This window comes from Coffea arabica, chromosome 8c (genome assembly GCF_036785885.1).
Source record: "Coffea arabica cultivar ET-39 chromosome 8c, Coffea Arabica ET-39 HiFi, whole genome shotgun sequence".
Lineage (NCBI taxonomy): Eukaryota > Viridiplantae > Streptophyta > Magnoliopsida > Gentianales > Rubiaceae > Coffea > Coffea arabica.
The window spans coordinates 7,563,349-7,581,699 of NC_092325.1; the positions used below are offsets into that span (position 1 = coordinate 7,563,349).

Genomic DNA, 18,351 nt, shown 5'->3' on the forward strand with positions numbered 1-18,351 from the left:
GATTCATTTCTCCACAAAGTCCATGCATCATGTGTTGTGCCACTAGGAAATGTAAGTGCTGTTGAGTTGTTGGATCTGGCAGCTCTACACTAACAATTGGATCATATGCATCGGGATTATATAGCTTCGAACATTGCTTCAAAATGATCAAAAAGTATGCATGTGGAAGGCGGCGTCACATATCTCTTGGTCCACCAATGAAACTGGGGCAAAATTATTCGTTTGCCTATATTTGAGGTTGAAGCTTCTCCTCGTGACAAGTTATCCAATAATCCTTCATAGATTTTAGTTCGAAGTCGATTTTGATTCTCATCATTTCGGAAGAAATCTAATCTAGATGTTTCGATTTTGATGTACATGTCGACTACATACTGCTGAAGCAATCTGCCAATATGTAGTACATTGATTTGTCCTCTGGCCTTATCTGTAATTTGTAACAATAATATTCGCAGCAAGAGACATTCTTCCTCTTCTTTTTGTTCTGGCTAGCTACTGTTTAAAGGAATCAAGTTTGACAAAAAGTTAAAAGGAATTATATATATGTCTTATTTCGTAAACATATACTCTGGAAGAAATGGAAATTAAATAAATGAATAGTAGGATACCTGCATTTTCTGCTTCAATGATCTCTTCTACAGTCATAAACATGTGAGCAGATGTAATTCTTTCTCCATGGCAAGTTTGGCCGGCTGAACTTAAAAAATATGGTCGTTCTAATCTTTCGATACCAGGGTGCCATCCTGGCTCACCATTTGGAAATATTAATGGATATTGCATGGGATCATAACATCCATAATAATGCTTCACAATCTGAGATGCTCCATTAATTGAGTATACCTGCATATGTCTTGAGGTAGTCTCTTGAGGCATTGTCGATTCAGTCCAAATGCCACCTACTTGTGATATAGTAGGCTTATTATAAAGTTTTTGATCAACAACAGGATTTGACTCAGGGAAAATGTTATATTCATCTAGATTAGGGATGTCTTGCAAGCCACGGAAAAAGGAAGAATATGGATTGATTCTCAACATGTCAGATAGTTTTGAGATCAAAGTTTCTTGAAACTTACTTGATTGACAATTCTCAATCTCATGTTCCATATCATAAAAATATAGTTTGACATTTGTTGGCTTTTGTCCTTCTCGGGGAGTTAGAGGATCAATGAAGTGATACATTTGATCTTGCACTCTGAAAGTATAGATGCTATTATAGTTCTTGCCTAACTGTTTATCAGTATGCATTCCAATTGATATGAAGGCAAACATGTTATTGTAACTGCGGACACAATTTTTGAATTCAGTAGTTTCTTCTGGATCATCAAGATATAAAAGCATCAATTCTCATGGCATTTCAGTCTCTAGAAGCCGTATTTCACCTGATGCGTAACAGAAATTAAGAGGTTCTTGGTGAAACCTTTTTGCTCCACAGTAGGCATAGGAAGGTGATGCTGGCAATACTACTAGCTCTTTAGCAATATCTTGTAGTACATCAGGCACAATTTTAATTCGCAATGCCCGGGAACCACTTCTTATCCGAGATGTACCAGCAACGGAAACATTAGTACTCAAAATTGGTAGTTGAATATGACAACCATAAACATTCTCATAAGTTGGTGTTGTATTCTGCAAAGAAGCAGTACAACTTGTACACTATAGTAGGATAGCAGAAGAAGTGGAAGCTTCATCTGTACTTCCAATTTGAGCATTATGAATGCCAATAGAGACATTATTAGCTGAATATGGTGCTTGAATATTACCATCAGAAACATTAATCTCTTCTTCAGATTGAATGATATTAGATGATAAAATAGTATTTTTCGATTCATCACAACTTAAATCAGTAGCTGATGTTGTACTTTGATGCTCCAGTAGTACACTTTCATATTTCGATTCTACAACTTCAGGTGGGATTTGAATTGCATTAACTGCAATAATGCATAGGCCATTGTTGGAATTACCAAGCTGCTCAGCTTTAGCAGCAGCATAACTTTCACGTCGCCGTCTATTTCTTTCACGATATCGTTCTTCTAAGGTATTATATTTTTTTCTTGGTGGTATTATTAATGAGTTACTCAATTATTATAATAGTATATATATAAATATATATGAGGACACAAATGAAGCAAAAAGAAACAATCAAATGATATACAGATGGCTAAAGTAAATGATATGCATTATGAGCATCAGACCATCATAATCAACAGAAGAAATTAAGAACACAAATTAATAGTGCACATAAGTAAATTAAACTAACCTTTGAACGACTGCCATTTCTGAATAGTTGTAGCCACAGAACTGTTACAATGACAGTAAATACTGATTATATTAGCACAATGTTGAATACTTGCAATATTAGAAAAGTTGACGATATATTACATACACATTTAAAGAATAAATAAATGAGAGCATAAAAAAATTAGAAATAAAAATATAGCCAAAAAACCTATCAATATTTGGTAACAGATGCTAACTATCTGATGCATGATAAGAATATGCTAGACATAAGTACCATCATCTTTTACTCATATTTAAGACAAGTTGCAGTGCAAACAATAAGGAAACTAAACATAAACAAAATCGTTAAAAAGACCCAAAGTAAGAAAGAAGACAACACTTTCATTAGCAAAAGAAAACAAAACAGAGGAATTTGTCAATAAAAACCAGGAGTTCGAATACTAACCAAAACAAACCAGCTTTTGTCGCAAAGCAGAGGTGAATGCAGTTTCAATCACTGAAAGTACAGCAACAACAGTAAAGCCAAGCAACAAATGTCCAACACCGATCTATTTTATACTAGCATTATCGGTGCTACCCATCGACAACATAGCACTACCGCTTGGTGCAAAGTGCAATGCAAGAATCCAACTTAAGATTAGAATAGACAGAACTAGTCTAATAACAGAGCACCACCGCACCGCATCATTAATAGATGCATACTTTTGAATCATCTTGTCCTGGACCAGCCTAGAATGACCAAATGATTCTATGCAATTCCACAGATGACCATACACGGAAGCTGCCAATTGTCCAGATACAATGATCATTTAGCAAAACAAAAATAATTTAACCTTATAGATACCTCTATGGAAAAGATTCATATATCTTGGAAGCAGAAATTGTGCAGAAATAATCTATCCATCGTAGTAGGAACACAAAGAGATGTGCTAAGTGGTTTAAACTCACTCATTTGAAGACAGGCTCCACTGCACGTCTAAATTGGATATCGAACCATGTCATAAATGATAATACAGCAGGGGTGTCTAAAAGAGTTGGACCGACCATAAAGCCAACTCTATTTCTTTTGGCTAATTACTCCATCGAGGGTAAAAGCGAAATTCAATGGTAGCATGGTCAGGAAAAAAGCATCAACGAATTGCAGCAAAAAATACGTGCAACCCATTAGCATAAAATTCACGTGAAATGACCAAACAATCCACACACTAACGGAGTTGATAGGGGACGAAAGTCACTATTCCTAACTCCATTCCCGCTTTTATTCTTTTAGGATATAAATATTCAACCTTATTAAAAAAAAGGTAATTTTGTACCTCTTTTTCTTATTTATGCCTCGATATTGGTAGATGTCTCACAATCGAGCCCTAAAATAGTGAACGAGACAAAAGTCATTTGACTAAAAATCGATAGCAAATAAATAATAGAATAAGAATATTTATAAATACTTACTCATTTTTTTCTTTGATTCAATCCAATTATCAATAGTCACTAATGTTTCAACCACATCTGGAAGTAATTTGGCATGAGTCTCATCAATCACTCTACCACCAGCACTACATGTAGATTCTAATGTAACTGTAGTGGCCAGAACAACCAATATATCACGTGCCATTTTTGCCAAAATAGGGAATTTCAGACAATTAGCTTTCCACCATTCTAAAATATCAAAATTGTCCTTTCTTGGAAACTTTTGCTCTTCCAAGTATTGATCCAATTTTGATTTTTGATTTGCATGAAGGCTAGAAGAGCGAGACTCGAACTACCATTTATCAAAGTCACCCAATGCATCATTACTTGAACTACTTTTCTCAACACTTTCACTGTTCCAAAGATCTAATGATGGTAAAAGTTCACCTCCATAATCCATATACAAATCAACAAAAGTACTACGAAGCCGTTGGATATATTTTTCAGTAATATGTCAATGAATTTGTCTATAATAATAATCCACCAAATCCATCTTAAACCTTGGATCAAGCACTACAGCTATTGCCAACACCAAACTACACTCTTCCTAATATTTTCGAACTTCTCTTTCATTGGGCCAGCCATATGTCTAAGAAAGTCATGTTCACTTTGTTCCCATTTCATCAATTGAAGTTGAATGCTACAAATATCAGGAAAAAACACATTTGCTGTTGGAAATTTGGTACTACTAAAATGATGAGTTGCATTATAAAGGTGTTTTAGACAACCATGAACAACCGCATCAACTTCCCACTTCTTTTGAGATGGATTATACTTATAGTTCTTATCCATTTGGTCTAAACGATCAAAAGCTTCCCTTAGTAGTAATGCTGTATCAAGCATTGTGAAGGTAGAATTCCACCTATTTTGAACATCCAAAGGTTTCCTTTTACCTTTCAACTTATATTGGTTAATTGCATTTTCAAATTTTTGATTTGCATAAGCAAACTTTTTCAAATATTTTACTGTTCCTCGAATCTTGCTAAGTAGTCCTCCAATTTCAGCCAATCCATCCTAGACAATCAAATTTAATATACATGCACTACATCGAACATGCAGTAGTTCCTCTCCCAAAGGTAGCAGAGACTTGTCAACAAGCCAAGATTTCAAGTATTTGACCATAGAGTCATTTGAAGTTGCATTGTCAACTACTACTGAAAAAATTTTCTTGTCCAAATTCCACTCCATTATCAAATCAGAGATGAATTTAAACAATGTTTTCACCATCATTGGGATATGCAATGGATTTATATGCAATAATTTTCTTCTTCAATTCCCAATCCTCAATTATATAACTACAGTCAAGCAACAATACCCAATATTTGAGTGGTCTGATGTCCAAATATCAGTAGTACAAGTAACTTTAGAAGAGATGTCATCCAAGTGGTTGTACAACCTTTTCTTTTCTTCTTTATGAAAATTAATCATATCTGCCCTTAAATTATTTCGACTGACAACCTAGAAATTTGGGTTTAAACCATTGCAAAATATCTCAAAAAATTGATGGTCACACATATTAAATGGATAATTATGCTTAATTATCATCATGGCCATGTCTCTTCTAGTAGTTTCTTGATCAAATCTGTAAGGCTCAAGTTTTACAGTCTCATCATTAACATTCTTTGTTGCAAAAAGTAACGATTGGTTTTTTCTCTTCCTAGCAAAACAGTTTCAATATGCATTTTTAAGTGGCTAGTACCAGAAGTAGATTTTGCTGCAAATTTTTTCTTACAATGCCTGGATGTTGCAACTTGATTACTTCTATCGAAATCATCCCATACCTTTGAAATTAATTTTTTCTTCCATTCAACAGGCGTGTGTTTTTCTCCATCTCCCAAGATGACCACTCTGTTTTCATCTCCAATATTAAGAGTGGGATCCATTGCCATTTTCTAGAAAACAAAAATAGATTGGTTATTAACATGATTCAATGCCTATAAAAGTAATATACTTTAATTTGCAAGTACTATGAATAAAGTAAATAGTAGATGACTATTATTTCATAAAGCAAAATGAACCAATGCTTTATAATATCATGAATTTATTATTACTTTAACATATCATGCACAAACTATTTAATGTGTACATAGACAAATTGAGAACATTACAATAGATTTGTTACTACCAAATTACATCATATATTCATATGAAATATTTTTTGAACTTACCAATCTTTGAACTTAGTAGAGTAAAACAATAAAGACAAACTGAGGTATGGTAGGGCAAAAGAAATAGTTTGCAAGATTTCTAAAGAAACGAAATAGAGAGGTAGAGAAAGACAATAGAGGCACAGGTGGAACTAATTAGTGTTTTATTAGGTTAAGAGCGAATCATTTAATCTAACGGTCATGAAGTCTTACATCCAATAGCCATAGAATATTAGATTATTTTATAAATTTACTAATATATATTTTTTAATTAAGTATACATGGATCTGGATAGGGTCTGATATGGGTCTGTGTTTGAATATGGATTCTAAAAAACAAGATCCTATCCAAACTTATGACTTTCTCACAGGGTCTGGGTCTGGATTTGAAAATTAAATCCAAACCCTACCCAAATGTATTGGATCTGGGTAAGACCTAACTCATTGACATGCCTATAGTTAACTTTGAGGAAAGCAGATAAATCTATACCTTCTACCAAAGTTTCTTCACAATGCATACAACCATAAATTAAATTTGATCTTGTCATGCAGGGTGCACATTTTGCAAAGATAATACAAAACACCTTCAATCAAATCAAGAATTTGCATATTTGAGAAAAGAGAATGCAAAACACCTTCAATCAAGTCAAGAATTTGTATATTTGAGCAAAAATATAAGTTCGACAACTCTTTTATTTCCAATCATGATTCTTATCTTTTTTTTGAAGGTTTTTTTTCCCTCTCATTTTTGTACATTTGGGATCAAATTTTTTGCCAAATTATTCCCTTCATTGAGGACACATATGCATCCATGTAAAATATGCATATTAAGATGCTAAAGTTGGATTCTATTTGAGAGTTTGCTGGGTTCACCATATAACTGTGGCAAAACTTAAAAGGTCTAACGTGCAAAATTATCCAATTGGACACTGCATGGAGGTAAAGTAAAATTTATGTCATTGTTAAGGGTGTGTTTTGTAATTAACCCTATTCTTTTCTTGAAGGCAAGTAAATTGCCAAGGTTTGAGCAGAAAGATTGACAATAGATTACTTGGTTCATTCCACTAAACTCTATTAAAAAAAATGTTGTTTTTTGCATATTGCCCCGATGGATATTTGATTGAACCAATTTATTCTTATGCTATAACAACCGTTTCAATTTGATATATTTGGTGGAGCCCAAATTTTGACTAAATTAATCATGTGCAAGGCATAAGATACATTTGAACTGCTAAAAGTATAAAGCATAATGCATCGTGCCACACCTCATTTTTTGAAATAAAAGGAAAGGTATTAAAAAAATGAGTTTTAGATTTTAGAAAATAAAAAAGGGTCTAAAATAAGATTTAGAAAATCCAAACATTTGGCCCCAAAATAATAGTCTAAAAAAAATTTTTAGAAAAGGAGAGTCGCCACTTGGTATCAAATTTAGGTGTATCAAGTCACCCAAAAAAATAGTAAACAAATGAAAATAAATAAAAAAATTTTTAGACGACTTCAGATTTTTGAAAATGAGAGAAAAGGGTTTGGGAGTCATGGTTGATGGTTAAAAAAAGGAAAGACAAAGATTTAATCGACTCAAATTTAAGGTACCCTTTCAATCTAAACAAAGTTAGTTACGAGATTTAGTCAAAAATTTTTCTAATCTAATATCTAAACTTATCACATTTGAATACTTCTATATGGATGCAAACCTATACCTATAGATATCAGGAGGAATGAGATGTCTTTCCAAAGTTTAATTGGTATCAATCACATTAATTGTGAAGCTCGAGAATGGTCCCTTGAAAAGGTCACAAAAATGCAAAACATAAAATTTGAAGAAAAGAAAATTATGATATATAGATAAATATACATTATCTAAAAGAGAAGAATGCAATATAATGGGTACGGGAGACTAAAATTTATGACACAATTTTCCTTCTTATAAAGAAGGTAATAGCATGTTAAAACTAAGAAGCTATACTCGCCCATTTTTCATATTTGAAGGGTGACTTTTCTAATCTAGACAAACAAATGAATTAACTTATTTTCTAATTAGCTAAATGAAATGCAAGTTTAAATGATATGGTTTGCGCATATAGGGATAAGGGAATATAAGAGGACATATCGCGCAAATGAAAATAACGTAAAAATGAAAAAAAAATGCATGAAATGCAATAAATGTCACACCAAAGTATGAATTTAATGCGTATATGGCTTAAGGATCTAGCATTGTATTAGCCTATTTCTACAAGTTCGCACTAGTGTTGGACTAGTGAAAAATCGAGAAGAAAAACCACAACTAGCATTGAACTAGTGTGGTAACATCATGCACTCATTATAAATAAATAAAGCATATGGACTATAATTAAAACAAATAAATATATAGAGCATGTAGAACATATAACACATAGACATAATATCTAAATGCAAAATCATAGGAAAAGCAAATAAAACACTTAAGCACATAAACATATAAGCACACAAACACATAAGATCTAACTATTACATTGGGAGTGCTAACTACAATCTAAAAGGGGAAATATAAGATAATAAACCTATCTAACCTACCTATTAGATTGCCTATCTTGTTACATTTGCACAAGAGGATACAACCTATCAATTACAATTTGGGCATTTAAATACCCTCCAAATAATCATAAGACTTAAATTTAACAAACATAAAAATGAATAAAAGCTTAAAATAAATAAATAAAAGAAAAACACATAAAATATATAAAAGAAATTTAAAGGATATTAGTGGTACCTTCCTTTTAAAGTAGTAGCTAAGTGAGGGAAAGGTAGAGTTGCTTATTTTTTTCAAAATCAACAAACAAGTCAATAGACCAATTTAATTGACAATTAATTATTAAAAATAAAAAACCTAATCTAATAAATTAACACTCCAAGCAATGCATGAAGAATGAAAGAGCCAAGGGAATCTTAATAATAAAAGCAACAAATATTCTTACGGACTAAAATGAAAAAATTAAAAGTTTTTGGGGTAAGTATGAATTTATTAAAAATTAGGGGCTATAATGCAAATTTTGCAAAATTTTTTTTTAACTATGCTATTATTTATAATATAATAAGATTTGAGCTAATTAACCACCAAAAATTATTTTGGAGCCATCAAACCAAAACTATTTACATTAATTTCTAAAGTTGCCAAATTGAAAATCTAAATTTAACAAATTTTATTTAAACCCTAATTATACTTAAAAACAGAATTAATTCTCCCAAAATATGCATAAAATATATAAAAGAGATTGAGACTTTAAAAGGAAGAAATTTATTCATTTTCACAATTTTTTGGGCTTTAGTATAATTATTCAAAAGTTAGGAGGCCAAAATGCAAATCTCTTGTGACCGATTCAAAATAAAAACAACTAAAATTTTACAACAACATGAATGAACAGTATCCTCTTCCTTTGCTTTTCTTTTTTTTTTTTTGAAAGAAAATCCTAGAAAATGGTTTAATGAGAAAAGGCCAACAATAAAATAAGCCAACTTCCAAACCATCACATATTAACTAGACCAGACCTCTAGGCTTTAGTGTCTTATTATTATTTTTTTTTTAACCCAGGCAAAAATTCAATGGAGAGCCTAGTTCAAAGATGAAAGTAAACCCAAACTAAAGAACCACACTTTGGCTCCCCAGAAAAGAATTCAAACCCAATGATATATTATCTACAAGCCTAATTTAAAATGGTATAAAGCTTGGCCCCTTTTTTAACATTGGCCCATTTCTTTACTTCAAACAAGATCCATAAGCAACTAAGTAATTTTAGAAGATCAAAACAAGAAAGACAAAATGGAAAAAATTTAAAAGGACAGGCAATAACTAAATGAAAAAAAAAAAAAAGAAACGTTCTATCGAAAACTGGAAATTTTCTGATCACTTGGCTGGAATTCTCACCGAAAAATTTGTCAAAGACTTCTAAGGTTAAATTTTGATATGAACATGATCCTTACAACTTCATGAAAGCATGTGAAACATCAAACAAGATCTAGAGATAACATAAAACATGCAAAACAACATCTAAATTTCAAAACCACAACATTGATTCCAACCCCATGTTATTTCTTAAAACCAAACAAAGGTCAATGGAAACTACATGATTGGGTTACTGAGATGGTAAGGAGCAAAACTTGTCAATACTTAGATCCAAAATAGTCATATAAGAGGAACATAAAACATGAAATCAGCCCCAAATTCGTAAAACAAAGAAAATCCCTAGTTTATGATTTGAAAAGCCAATTTCCTAGTTTTGGCATTTTCCTAGTTTAAACGAAATGCATCAGATGACTAAAGAGGCCATTATAAGCTTTGGTAATCATGAAGTGGGCATCAACAAGAGAATAACATAGATCATCTAGCCTAGTCAAAAGCAAGAACTTAGAACTCCTATATAATGGACTTAGATTTTCATACCAATTTGAATCAAAGGAGAAGAGAAGTAAGAGTTACCACTGATGCTTATGGAATCAGATCGAGCGTGGAAACTCCTGGGAAAAACATACAAGTTTTGAAGTGGAGCAAATCCAAGTGACTAATATTGATGTCAAGAGTTATGAGGAGGGTGACTTCAAGCCGCAATTTGAAGGCCTTAGAGCTGCTTTCCCTAAAACCTCTCAACACAAAAATCATTCTACCATGATCTTAGAAAATGTAGAAAAAGAAATCTCATTCCAAAGACCTCAAACGAAGTAGAAAAATGGGGATGAGCAGGGTTGGTTCATTAGCCCTATGTCTTCTTTTTTCCAGAAAAAATTCTTCTCTTTCTTGCTCTTTTTCTTTTGCTCCCCATCACAAATCTTGTGTGCCTGCTTATTTCACTAAAATCCCCTCTCTAGAAACCCAAACTTCTGTTATTACGTATTTATGTGAAACAAAAACCCTAAAACCTAGAAATGAGGATTAGGATGATGTGGGATGATGTGTCCCTTTTTTTACCCTTTGATCAAATTTTGTTAGGTGTTAAAAGATAGGATTTGGATATGAAGATCTGTATTTGTACCAACAAACTTGGGAAAAAAGAAAGGGACAAAGAAAGGAAAAAATTCTTGCCAAGAAAGCAAATTCCCGCACCAAGCTGGTACTGGTCTCTCGTTTGCAACATGAAGAAGAAGTGGCGCTCGTGCACATGAAGAGTTGCACTCTTTTTATTTATTTATTGAGGGAAGGAAAAAAAATGGGCCAATGGGCATTTTTTTTTCTTTCCAGGTTTTTGCTAGGTTTCGGGTGGGCTTTTGTTGTGTTTCGAGTGAGTTCATTTAGGAATTTAGGAATTGGGTTTTGAGTGGATTTAGTGTTGGTTTATTGTTGGGGTTTCTATTGGGTTAGAAGCAAAAGAAAAGAAAAGAAAACAAACCTCTACTATTTCTTAAATTTGAACTTTCATTCTTTTTCTTTTTCCTTTTTTTTTTCTGCACAAACCTAAAAACAAAGTTAATATGATTAATTAAGAAATTTATAAGTAAAAACAAAAAAATAATAGTAGACTTGAGATTAAGAAAAATCTGGTGTCTACATATCGTACCTAAAAGTTATATTATGGAAAAAGTTAATCGCACTAGTCATTTATTTTAGGGTAAAATACCAAAATCCCTGTGGTTTGTCAAATGTACACTTTATCTCCCTATGGTTTGGAAACCTACAATTTAACTCCCTGTCATTTCAACTCAAGTGAAAGTCTAATGGAAAACATCTAAACTAACGTTTGAACGGAAAATGTCAAAATTGCCCCCTAGAAGTCAATCCCTCGGAAGAATATTTCGTGCATTTGAGAATGGATAAAATATCAAAAACCTCATTGTGGTTTGCCAAATATACACTTTACCTCCCTATGGTTTGGAAACACACAGGGGTATCTTTGGCAAGTGAAAATATTATCGCAACCACAACTCTTAGTAGAAGTACGTGGCACTCAAATACCGTTATTATAGATGTTTTCTGTCAGACTTTCACTTTAGTTGAAATGATAGGGAGTTAAATTGTAGGTTTCCAAATCATAGGGAGGTAAAGTGTACATTTGACAAACCACCGAGGGGGGGGGTTTTGGTATTTTATCCTTTATTTTACTATACAATAATCTAGTACATGAAAATTATATAATAAAAATGATAGTAGGAATACGATTAATAAAAGGGATAATATCAGTAACCTCCTATGAGATTTCTCTTAATTGCACTAGGTACTCGTAAGATTTTAAAAATGTTACTTACCTCTCTTACTTTTGTTATTTGTGCCACAAAATTTTTAAAAACCTTAAACTACCCTTTCACTTGCTAAATAAAAATATTCCTAAATCATTTTATTCACTTCAAGAAAACCACCACCCCAAAAACAATCTCTTATAGTATTATCACACTATAATGCTATAACCCATAAAAAGATAAATTTGAAAAAAATATATATTTGAAAAGAAATGCACTTACATCGATTTAACTTTATATGCTCAAAATCCATTCTTATGAATTTATTTTTTTTCAACATCTTCTCAACTCTTGCTCAAATCATTAAACTGTACCATTCATTATAGAAATTAACTCAAAATTAGCAAATAAATCATACCTCATTTTATCACAATAACAAAAAATAAAAGATAAATAAAATTCAATTTATTATAATTTACAAATAAAATATTGCATAGTTATCCAAAAGAATGAGTAAGAGAGAATGAGGGAGAAAAGGGAAAAATAAGAAACTGACTTTTGTTTTTTTTAAAAAAATTTTTGAGTTCCATATATTTGATATGTTGTGAATTATGTGTCAAATGAGGGTTAATATAGTCTTTTTACATTTAGTAGGGGTGGTAAGTGATATTTCTAAAATTTCAGGGGTGCCAAGTGATATTAAGAGAAACCTCAAGGGAGGTTTCTGATATTAAGAGAAACCTCAAGTAGAGTGTGATTAACATTTTTCGTATATTTTTTAATACGCTTGTAGTTGTAACAAATGTACAAAAAATGATAAAGTCATATGATAATACATATTAAAATAAATCTCAATAATGATAATAACCAAAAACTGTACAAAATTTGTATTTTTGGTGATATGGGGAATAACTAGATTATTTTAGAATTTTTTTTATATCAAGCATAAGTGATCAAAACTTTGGTAACTAAGAACTTGTGGGAATAAATTAGTCACTGTACGAAAATCATGTGTATTGCACACGGTCCATTAGAATACCCAACCCAATTGTAGCTCATTGGAAAATTGTAATAATATGAATTGGTTCAATTTATGTATAGGGAGTAATGTGTGGAAAATGCATTTTTCAAGGGCTTTATTGAAATTAACCCTAAAATAAATATGATATGATCAACATACTCTACTGACATTGTAAAATACTTTTCATCTCTAGCCTAAAAGGGTCAACCCAACTCAAAATTCTCAACCTTTGAATGCCCGAATCATAACTATATGTAAATCGCCAATGCCTGTTGTGAACAGTACTTTTTAGGCAGGTTTAATTGTAAATATGGGATTTGTGAAGGGTAAAGACTTTGTCCGGTTTCTTTGTTAATTTTGCTTATTAGAGGGGTGATTTGGGAACTTGGCTTTTTTGAATTCCCTGATACATGATTTGAAGCAGTGGCTTTTTTTGAAGCGGTTAGTCAACATTAATTTTACCATGGGAAACGGTGGCTTTTTTTAAGCAGCTAATGGACATTAATTTTACCCTCGGGAAAACATTTGGCTAGGTGTCCTTTGCTTGTTTTGCATTGCAAGAGATAATGGGTTGCTTTTGCCTTTGTAATTACAAGTTCCTCTCGTTCATTGTTCCGAACAACAACGGCTAGGCTTTGACTTGCAAGTTCCTCTGGTTCTTTGTTCCCAACAACGGGTAAGCTTTGATGCTTCTCCGATTTTGGCTTTGTTCAATCCTTTGGTTAGTCGCGATTGTTATTCTTTCTTACTTACAATTCACTGGTATTTATCTGCATGTTAAGAATTGAAGTTTATTAGTTTTTCTTCTTTCCAATGAGTGTCAACTCAAGTTTTATAGCACCTGTGATTTAGTTGTTCCAGAGGTCTTGCGTTTTGGAGGCAGCTAGGTAGTTGCTTAATATGAGACCCATTATCATTGTTTTTTTTTTTATTGATTTGGTAATGTATTTATCTTCATACATTGTAGTTCGTTGCTTACTTTTTATGCATATCACGTATTTGTTTGATTGACAATTGTTAATTCGTGTCTGATATATTATCCTATACTATGCATGGCTGAAATTAGTGCATGTTTAATAGCAGGTATTTGTTTGGAGTCCTGTAAACTTTTTTCCTTGCTCTGCATTTTCTAATATCATGTAAGTTTCTTTCCATCTGTCTGCGTTCTCTTTACCTGTATAAAATTCTTTTCTTTTTGGTTTTGCATGAAAGTTAATCTTGTTTGCTTCTTATTCATTCAAGTACATTGTGCTATATTTTACTTCCATAAAATCTGTTGATTTTTCTCCCCTGTGTTTATTGGCATGAAAATTAATTTTCTTTTGTCCTCGTTACTTGAACTATAGTATATAAGTATCACTGAAAATGGGTCGAAAGAGAAAATATGCTACACTGGAGGAACTTTACAGTGAAAAAAATCGTCGTTGTCGTGAATGATATGCTGCAGCTAAGAAACAAAAGGAGAATGGTCCATTTAATACAACTTGCACTATTGCTGTGAAAGCATTGCGAATGATGGATAATTTAGCCGAGACGAGTACTTCCTCTATGAAGCATATGCGTATCAATAAACATAATGATGACACTTCTTTTACGAATATGAGCACAAATGAAACAATTGAGAATCCATTGTCCTCTTCACCTCTTATGAATAAATATGGTTCCCTTGGTTCTACTATTCAAAGCGATGAAGCATTGACTTCTATTAATATCCATGGAAAAAGCATTGCTAATGTTAACAACATTCCAATAGGTAATTCTCCTATTCCAATTCAAAATTTAGCTTTGTTTTATCATTGTAAAATTATCTTTTGATTATATAATATATACTTATATAATTACTAATGTAAAATTATGTACAGTGCCAAAGGACAATGCAAGTGATTGTAATACATTATCAACTAAAAAGGCTGCTCCATGGCCTAGGACTTAAAGTTCAATCAATAGTTCTTCATCTAAGGATAATGATGTGAAAGTCTCATTCGATGGTCAATGACGAAGAAAGTACGCGACACCTGAGGAAGTTCAAAGGGAACGAAATCTTTATCGTCGTGAACATTATGCTATAGCGAAGAAAACAAAGCAAAAATCCTCAGTTGATAATATTTTTACTTTTCCTTTGATCACACCTGAACTACAAGAAGACATTAGAACTAATGCAAATTTTGAAAACAACAATCACATGCCTTTCAATGATGAATCGGTATCTCATGTCCGCAGTTGTTTCCAAGGTACACTTACTTTTTTCTCTCCTGAACTAGCAATTATCTGTTTGGTTATTTACATGTCATTTTATAATATCCAGTGCATCTTCTTGTATAATTTCTTGCATATCTAATTTCAAGTAAAAGGAAATTTATTTACTCAAATCTTTGTGTGAAGTATTGTTTATATTTTCTTTGCCATTACAATCACTTGTAACTTTGTAGTTTCATTTGTTAATAATTGAAAATAATATACAGGACCTGAGCTTTCTGAAGGCAATACAAATGATTCCAGGATCGAAAATACTATTTCAATGATCAGAACTTATGATTCCACCAAAAATTCTACAACCAATGAACATGATCAATTAAAGTTTCCTGCACCAGAGAGTTTTCTTGGTCCAAATTTTCGAGATGCCTCGTCTTCAACAAGAAACACACCATGTACTAATCTTTATATGATCGTTCGTTTTGTTCTCTCTTTAAAGTGCATTTGTTTAGATAATTGAATTACAATTTTTTTTTGTCTTTTGTTGATTAAAACTATCACTAAGTATTTATCTTAAACTTTATATTCATTATCCTAGATTATTACATCAAATTTATGTTTATTGACACTATTATTATAGGTAGACGTCGTTCTGCAAAGCCTGATCCATTGCAAAATATAGCTGTTGAACCTAATGTTTTACCTTCAGTTCCAAATTGTGAATATTGTGATGCTAAGAGATTTCACAAAGAATCACCTGGATTTTGTTGTTCTTCTGGAGAGATTCAATTGCTTTCAACTGAAATGCCTAGAGAATTAATGCTTTTATATCTTGAGGATTCGGATGAGGCTCCTGAATTTCGACGGTGCATTCGTCATTATAATAATATGTTTGCTTTTACTTCACTTGGCATGCACTGTGATCAATCATTAAGTAAAAATTATCATGGAATTTGTACATTTAGAGTTCAAGGGCAAATGTACCATTATATCAATCCATTGGTATCGCCAGAAGGCTAGAAAGCAAAAAACTTACAATTATACTTTTTTGACACTGATCATGAGAAAGTCAATCGATTATCTATCTCAAGTAGATTTCGAGAAAGCTTGATTACGAAGATTGAAGAGATCTTGAAATTGAATTCATACTATGCATTTTTCCGTGGTTTACAAAATCTTCCCAATATAGATGATTATAAGATTGTTCTTAACTCAAATCCAGATTTGGATTATCGAGTTTTCAATCGACCTACAACATCTCAAGTCGGAGCTGTATGGACAAAATCTGAAATTTCTGATCAGATTACCTCGCATCATATCCAAGTATATGGAAAAAATGGTGAAACACAAATTATCAAGCATTATTATGCTTGTTATGATTCATTCCAATATCCATTAATCTTTGCCAATGGTGAACCTGGATGGCATCTTTCTATTGAACGAGTGCATATTGATCGAATGAATCCTCATCAACCAACAACTTGTGCTGGAGAAAATTTATTGGACCCTCATCAATATACAAGTCCTGATCAGTTATTTGAAGCATAAAAAAAGGTAACTCAGTGTTATTTATTATATATATATATTTTAAATGTATAATGAATTATTTTATCTAGACATAAATTTATATTCTTTATCCTGAACATCTCACTTGAAAAATGCAGGTACTAATTCGAATAACCACAAAAGAACCACTGTTTCTTGTAGAGAGTATTATTGTTATAAACTTCAAATACGATCAAGTGATAAGTCAATGTTACTTCATATCGGCCGATTATTACAACAATTTGTGGTCGACATGTACATAAAGATTGAATCATCCAGACTTGCTTTTCATAGAAATGAGGAGTATCAACACAAATTTCAGACAGAATTATATCAAGGGTTACTCGATAGTATTTCTCGAGGTGAGGCATCTTCATCAAATGTTGGAAAAAGAATCATCCTTCCAGCTTCATTTATTGGCAGTCCTCGAGACATGCGCCGCCGATATATGGATGCAATGACATTGGTTCAAAGGTATCCAAAACTAGATATTTTTCTCACTATGACATGTAATCAAAATTGGCCTGAAATTAGAAAAGAGTTGGGGTCGACTGATACGATTGATAATAGACCTGATTTAGTTTCAAGAATTTGTCGAGCCAAACTTGAGTTATTGAAACACGAAGTCATCAAGAAACAAATCTTTGGTAAAGTTGCTGCATACACTTATGTTATCAAGTTTCAAAAAAGGGATTACCACATGCACACTTTCTCATCATTTTGAAACAAGGATCAAAAGTATATTCTCCCGATGCTTATGATCGGATCGTATCTGCTGAGTTACCTGATCCTCAACAACAAAAGCATTTACAGTTTAATTGTCAAGCATATGCTTCATGATCTATGTGGTATAATAAATCCTCAATGTCCTTGTATGCGAGAACACATTGGCTGTAAAGATCGATATCCAAAGGATTTCACTGAATTGACAATTCATGGACAAAATTCTTATCCTATCTATCGTCGAAGCAATAACGGTAGAAAAGTGTTCATCAGAGGTCATCAACTGGACAACCGATGGGTGGTACCTTATAATCCATATTTTTTGGCCAAATTTAATTGTCATATGAATGTGGAAATTTGCTCAACGATTCAGGCAATCAAATATATATACAAATACAAATACAAAGGACACAATAAGATTATGTATCAGTTGAGCTCAACAGAAAGAAGCCAAATTATTGATGAAATTAGCAATTATCAAGCAGCATGATGGGTTTCACCACCTCAAGCTATGTGGAGAATTTTGGCCTTCGATTTGAATGAGTTATATCCTTCGGTATTGAAACTTCAGGTACATTTAGAAAAACGTTCAACCTATATCATTTCCTGAAAACCAATCCCTGCGCAATGTAGTAAACAATCCAGCTATAGACCAAACAATGCTTACTCACTTCTTTGTGATGAACAGAACAGATACTCTTGCTAAAAAACTTGGTTGCCTTTATATTGAATTTCCCCAATATTTTGTATGGTCTCAAAAGTATAGAATATGGCAGCCACGAAAAAAATGTGAAATTGTCAGAAGGATTTTAACTGTTCATCCCAGTGAAGGTGATCGGTACTACCTCAGAATGTTATTGATGCATATTCGGAAGCCAAC

At 32.4% G+C, this 18,351-nt stretch overlaps 1 long non-coding RNA gene across 1 annotated transcript; it reads left to right on the top strand.

The window, feature by feature from the left end:
* The first annotated feature begins 14,940 nt into the window (after positions 1-14,940).
* On the top strand, positions 14,941-15,518 carry LOC140013274 (uncharacterized). Its single transcript, XR_011820353.1, has 2 exons — positions 14,941-15,241; positions 15,473-15,518. It is a non-coding gene; the product is annotated as an uncharacterized lncRNA (long non-coding RNA).
* Positions 15,519-18,351: the final 2,833 nt, after the last annotated feature.